Raw genomic sequence first — 7367 nt, forward strand, 5'->3', positions numbered from 1 at the left:
GCCTTTAATTCTGATCTCACTGCTGTTGGAAAGGGAGACTTGAAAGGGTACAGAAGAGATTTAAAAGAATGTTGCAGGTGTTGGAGAGTTAGAGTTACAGGGAGAGTTTGAATAGGCTGGGGCAATTTTCAAATGTTGAGGCTGAGGGGTGACCTTAAAGAGATTTATAAAATCATGAGTGGCAAAGATAAGGTAAACAGTGAACGTCTTTTCCCAGGATAGGCGAGTCCAAAATTAGAAGACAAAGGTTTAAGGTGAGTGGGGAAAGATTTAAAAAGGGACATGAGGGACAACATTTTCACATAGAGACTGCTGTGTGTATGGATCGAGCAGCCAAAAGAGGTGTTGGAGGCAGGTACAGTTACACCATTTAAAAGGCATTTGGATGGATACATGCATGGGAACTGTTTAGAGGGAGATGGGCCAAGTGCTGGCAAGGGGAACGAGATTAATTTAGGATATTGGTGGGGATGGACGACCGGACTGAAGGGTCTTTTTCTGTGTTGTCCATGTCTGAGACTCTATAGCCTCTTGACTCTATAATACAGGAACAGGAGGAGGCTATTCAGCTTCTGAATTCTGCCAGTCAGTTTGTTTGCTCAATTACTGATAGTCAAATACAAAAATACATCATACAGATTTTGCTGGTGTTTTACAGAACAGGAGAAAGGCTTTTAGTTTAGAGAAGCTGTAAGGAATGTGAAGAGGCCATTCAATCCCTCAATTCCATTTCACAGGAGCAGCAGGTGAGCACAGAGCAATTGGAGCCTATTACTCTGGAGGAGGAGGAGGGCATCTATTTTCACAAACCGGGGATCAGGAGGCAGTCACTCAAGGGAGCTGCTGAAGACTGGGACACAGGAACAGGAGGCATTCAATCAACTGGCCGAGACTGGGACACAGGAACAGGAGGCAGTCATACAACTGCTCAAGTCTGGAGCACAAGGAAATGTTGAGGTTAGTGTGGCCCTAGGATCCTGTTACGCAGGAACAGGAGGTGGTGACTCACTCCCCACCAGTATGGTACACTGGGAGAGAAGGGGAATCTGCTTGTTACAAACAGAAATATATGAATAAGTTGCATTAGTGTCCATTCAATCCTGCCCCACCATTCACTAAGACCACAGCTGATCTGATTGTGATTCCCTCATTCCATATTACGGAGACGCCCCTCTCTGCAGCCTCTGCTCCATTTGTTGGTCATGTTGCACACCCATATGCTGTAATAACAGTCACCATGACTCATCCAGAGAGATGGGTCTAACCGAATGAGTCAGGATTTGAAGGGCCCAATCGCAAGAATGAAAACACAAAATAAAGTTATTGCCACATGTTTAGTTCTCTCACATTCGCAATCCAACTCACATAACCAGCCCATCCATTTTACTTTCAGGATGGAGCACTGTGTAGATCCAACTAGCATACAGCTGCATGCAATCCGGTAATGTCTAGAGTGGAACTCTGTGCAGCCCACACCAATACTTGATGCAAAATCCTGGGCTAAATGTCCAGCGTGGAGAGCTCTGCAGACCGCACTGGTTCATTCATTCAAAGGCTGTTGCATTGCTCGGTAACACTGTGTTAGATCACTGCCCAGTGTGGGGAAACTTGCAGCCAAATTCTGGAAGTGAGACGATGTGCAGCTCCCATCCAGTTACAGTTCCATGTCTCCACTGTGCCTTAACATGGGTTGCTGCCGATGTGAAAATCACTGCGAGCATGAGATGTAAATGGAAACAATTTAAATACCAATTGTTCTGTTTCAGGCGATTATCACTCCAGTATTTAAAGAGGAAATAACTGAGTTAATATCCGATGAGGTTTTGTGGATGGTGCAAACAAGTAAGAGGAGGATGGTGATATTATAATGGTTGCACTATAAGCCTTAAAATCATCAATGCGAATTGGAGGAACAAACATGCAGGGAGACGGGGGGCGGTGGTGGGGGCCTTGCAGGAGTAATCGGGTTGTCTTAATAGGTGCTTTTAATTTTCCTAACATAGACTGGGCTCTCCAGAGGATCAAGGACTTAGATGGGATGAAATTTGCCAAGTGTGTTCAGGAAAGTTTCCACAAGCAGCATGTCGAGGGTCCTACTCAGGAAGAGACAAACTTGACCTATGGTTTGCAAATGGGGCAGGATAGATGAAGGAGGTAAAGTGGAGAAACATTTTGGGAAAAGTGACTAAAGTTGTATTAATTTTAAAATTGGAACAAAATTGGTCGACAGATTCAAGTTCTAAATTGGGGCAAGGCGACTTTTATTGGCATTAGACAGGGACTTGCAGGTAAAAGGATCTCGGGCAAGTGGGAGGCATTTAAAAGTGAGATAACGCGTTTTCAAGGTTTATATGTTCATGTGAAGGTGAAGGCAAAGTGAGGCTGGGAGAGAGAAACCTGAATGACAAGAGATAGTGAGGCTTTGACCAGAAAAAAAGGAGGTAGCTCAGGTTCAGGAAGCTGGAATAAAGGGAATCACTGGACGTACACAAGGGATACAGGAGTTTACTGAAGAAGGAAATCAGGAAGGCGAAAAGGGGGTATGAGATAGCCTTGGCTGAGAAGATTATGTTGAATCCAAAGATGTTGTTTCAGTATAGTAAAAAAAAAAAGAACAAGTAGAGAGAGAATAGGATGCCTTAAAATCCAAAATGGGCATGCGTATGTAAAACTGCAAGACATGGGCGAGGTCTCAATTTACCTTTTGTTCTATGAAGAAAGCCATGAAGACCTGTGACCTTTGGGGGTGGTGGGGGGGGGAGTTGGTGGGGAGGTGTTGGTTGTCATATCTTGTACAGTCCATATCACGGTAGAATGCATAAAGTCAGACAAATCTCTTGGTTTTGACCAGATATATCCAGGAATGAAGTGAAGAAATCTCAGGGGCCAAAGTACCGGAAGACTGGGCAGTAGAAAATGTTGTGCCCTTATTCAAGAAGGTCTGCAAAGAAAAGCCTGGGAAACATAACCTGAGAAGTTTCTGAGAGATAGTTGTGATATCTTGGTACAGTCCATATCACAGTAGAGGTGCTGATGGACATATTAGAATGCATAAAGTCAGGTAAATCCCTTGGTCCTGAGAGATATATCCAAGAGGATTGCAAGAGGCGAGAGAAGACAGTTCAGGGGCCAAGGACCCGGAAGACTGGGCGGGAACATATGTGCCCTAATTCAAGAAGGACTGCAAAGAAATGCCTGGGAAATATAGACCAGTAAGCTTCACATCTATTTCGGAACCACTTGAGAAGGTTCGGAGATATAATATATGCATGCATTTGGAAAAGAGAGTTTGACTTGGAGCAGTCAGCATAGCTTTGTGCGTGGCAGATCATGCCATACAAATTTTGGTAAAGTTTTTGGAGGACGTGACCAAGAACGTTGACGCGGGCAGGGTGGTGGACATAGTCTAAATGGATTTAGTAAGGCCTTTAATAAGGTTACACATGGTAGGCTGCTCTAAAAGGTTAGATCGCATGTAATACCAGGTGAACTGGCAAATTGGCGACAATTAGCTTTATGTTAGCAAGCAAATGACTATGCTGGAGGCATGCTTGTCGGACTGGAGGCTTACATTCTTTGAGGAGAAAGTGAGGTCTGCAGATGCTGGAGATCAGAGCTGAAAATGAAGAAGGGCTTATGCCTGAAACGTCGATTCTCCTGTTCCCTGGATGCTGCCTGACCTGCTGCGCTTTTCCAGCAACACATTTTCAGGACTGGAGGCTTGAGACTAATGGAATGCTTCAGGGGACGGTGCTGGGACCATTCCTGTTTGTTATCCCTATCGATGATTGGACGAGAGTACACAACGCAAGCTTAGAAACTTTTCAGATGACATGAAAATAGGTGACATCGTTTACAGTGAGGAACATTATCAAAAGTTGCAGCAGTACCTTAACCAGCTGGGGAAGTGGGCTGAGAAATAGCAAATGGATTTTAATATCGATGAGTGTGACGTCTCGCATTTTGGAAAGTCAAATTTAGGTGGGAGTTTAATGATGAATGAGAGGGCCTTAAGGAGTGTAATGGAAAAAAAAAAGGACGTTGGAGATCAGGCGCACGGTTTTCTGAAATTTGAGTCAGAGATACACAGGACAGTGAAGAAGGCTGTTGACACACTGACCTTCATCAGGGCATTGAGTATAGAAGTTGGGCCGTTATATTGCAGGTGTACAGGATGTTGGTAAGACTGCAGTTGGAGTATTGTGCTCAGTTTTGTTCACCTTGCTCTAGAAAGGATATTAGTGAACTGGAAAGATTGGAGAAGAAATTTACAAAGATGTTTCCTGGGCTAAAAGATCGAAGTAATAGGGAGTGGTTGGATAGGTTAGAACCTATTTCTTTACAGCGTTGGAAAGGGGGAGGGGGGTGTCTTAAAGAAGTGTAGATCTTATCAAATCATGAGAGGCGTGCATGGGGTGAATATTTCAAATTCTTTCCTAGGGTTGGTGAATCGAGGACTACAGAGCATCCGTTAATGTTTGGAAAGCAGAAAAATAAAGAAAAGAACCTGGGAGTCAACGTTTTTTACACAGACTGTGGAACGCATATGGACTGATCTGCCAGTGGACAATAACAACATTGAAAAAGCATTTGGATCAATACATTGAAAGGAAAGAATTAGAGGGATACAGAACAAGGACAGAGAAATGGGGTGAGTGTGGATGGACATTTTGGTTGGCATGGACCAGCTGCGCCGAATGGCCTGTTACCGTGCAGTATGGTTGTGAATGAGTGTGTTTTGGAGTTGAGACAGAGAGGATGAAGCCATTTCGATAGTACCATGCAACACGGGTCAGTATTATGGAGAACTATGAGTGAATGGGATATTGTTGTGAGTTCAGACGATGGACAGTTTTGGATGAGCATTTGTTCTGCAGCTTTGTAACTCGGAGTGAGGACAGCCTCATTGGGCTGAATCTAACAAATATTAATCTCAGTGTTATTTTCATTGAGTGTGACGGGAAATGTCTGCACGAGGCTGAGTTAGTTTCCTGGTACTACCTTATCAAATTCACTTCATTGACTCTCCATCCCACCCTATGGTGTCCTTCTCATGCAATGCTGGCCCGATTCTCCCACCCATCATGGCTGGAGGTACTCACAGTCGTCCAGATGCACCTTGATGGTGCCATCTTTAAAAAGCCAATGGGCACACGGTTGAACTTTCTCAGTTTGGAGCTGCCCTGCACAGATTAACCCGAGGATTGCAGATAAGGGTCAGTCACACCACGGTGTATTAGCAGGGGCACGGATGTCCTGGTTGATGGGCAAGTAGAGGAGGGGACCATTCTCTTCCCAGAGGGATCACACCACCAGACCCACCGAGCCTGGACTGAGCTCACTATCCACCTCAGTGCGGTCTGAAGAAATGTCCATCAACAGAGAACAATCATGACTCACCTTCCTCGCTCTGTCAGGAAAGGATCACCGTATTCTCTCTGCTCCCTCACACTCACTGTATATTTGTTATAGCACCGACCACCGAACAAGGCTCCTGCTCCACCACTCTGCTGCATGCAGCACCTTTCCTCTCTCTCTCTCTCTCTCTCTCCAAGTGAACTCCAAGCTTTCAATATTTACATAGCAAGGGCAGTGATACATACCTGATTCATAGCTGAAACTGAGTAGGTCAATCCACAAGGCACAACGTCAGAACGAAAGAGGGAGAGGAAGAATGAACAAGTTCTCTGTTGTTCGTAGTGGTTTGGAGAGTGAATGTTTCCAGATTAGAGTAAATGAAAAGAACAGTATACCGTCGCACGTGGTTAATGCAAATAGTAAATGGAATGTGAAACCTACCAGGGACACCAACAGTAGCCAGGATAGGATAATAAAAATATTGAATGAGGCGAAGTACATATTGGATCCGCGTTGGTAATGACAACCCATCATAATATGTAGACAGAATCCAAACATAATCGGATAAACCCCTGTTCATTGTTGGAACATTCCAATCTATTGTTCTCAGATTCTGATCCATTGTTGGAACATTCCAGTCTAATGTTCTCAGATTCTGATCCATTGTTGGAACATTCCAGTCTAATGTTCTCAGATTCTGATCTCTCCGTCCCCTCTCTCCGCTGCTGCTGATCCCTGTTAGTGCTGTCGGTGATGTTCCCGCCAATGCTATGGGATAACACATTGAACAGAGCCCATTTATCATTAGAATATGGACCTTCTCCACTGGGATAATTAGAATCCACCCAGACTGACATTAATCACAGTCAGCAAACAAACAGATTCTGTTAACCAGTTCTGTACATGATTTTACATATCTCAACAAAGGGGGACATTTACTTAGTTTGAATGGAATGATGGGGGTTGGTGAAGGATAAATTATAAATCTTACATTTTTTTTATCTTTCTTCCCTGTATGTGGAAGTATAGCTGGAACACTGCTGGGTTGTATAGGTTTCACCGTATTTCTATAGGGTCAGGGATAAAATAACAGACCGCCTGCATAAAATGTCGGATGGGAAAGTGTTTAGATACCTTTCTTCAATGCTGCTCCTAGTTTGAAATGCCCTGCTATCGAGTCCTTTCATAATTTTGAGACAGTATTTAGAGCATTGAAACTGCTGCTCAGGAACAGGGAGAAACAGGAGGCAGTCACAGAGACTGGCACACAGGAACAGGAGACAGTCATTCAATTGCTCGAAATTGGGACAACAGGACAGGAGGGAGTCATTCAAATGTTCGACACTGGGCGACAAAAAAGGAGGGACTTATTCTACTACTCGAGACTGGGACACAGGGATAGGAGACCGTCACTCAAAGGCTCGAGACTGGTACACAGGAACAGGAGGCAGTCACTCACTGCTCGAGACTGGGACACAGGAACAGGAGGCAGCCATTCAACTGCTCTAGACTGGGAGACGGGAAAACGAGACATTCATTCAACTGCTTGAAACTGGGACACAGGAACAGCAGGCAGTCCATTCAACTATTCAAGACTGGAACACCGGGACAGGAGGGAGTCACTCAACTGCTCGAGACAGGAACACAGGAACAGGAGGCAGTCACTCAACTGCTCCAGACTGGGACACGGGGATATCTGGGGGCAAGTGAGCCCGCAGATTTCTATTCCCCAGGAACAGGAGAATGTGGATCACTCCCCATCACTGTGAGACGGTGGGAGAGAAGAGGAATTGGTTTGGTATTAACAGAAATATCTGAATAAGTTGCATGAGCGAGTCATTCACTTCGGTCCAACATTTTCCATAACCTTGGCTGATCTGATTTTGATTCCCTCATTCTATTTTACGGAGATTCCCCTCTCTGCAGTCTTTGCTCTATTTGTTGGTCATGTTGTAGACCCAGATGCTGTAACCACAGTCACCGTGACTCATCCAGAGTGGGTCACCAAA

At 44.7% G+C, this 7367-nt stretch overlaps 1 pseudogene; it reads right to left on the reverse strand.

Annotated features, from left to right (window-relative positions):
• LOC148135797 (putative G protein-coupled receptor 139) overlaps positions 1–6022 on the reverse strand; it is a 54564-nt pseudogene extending 48542 nt beyond the window's left edge.
• Between the last annotated feature and the right edge of the window lie 1345 nt (positions 6023–7367).

The sequence above is a fragment of the Chiloscyllium plagiosum genome, unplaced genomic scaffold, assembly GCF_037043375.1.
Source record: "Chiloscyllium plagiosum isolate Xiang-an unplaced genomic scaffold, Cpla_swu_hap1 HiC_scaffold_48, whole genome shotgun sequence".
Taxonomy (NCBI): domain Eukaryota; kingdom Metazoa; phylum Chordata; class Chondrichthyes; order Orectolobiformes; family Hemiscylliidae; genus Chiloscyllium; species Chiloscyllium plagiosum.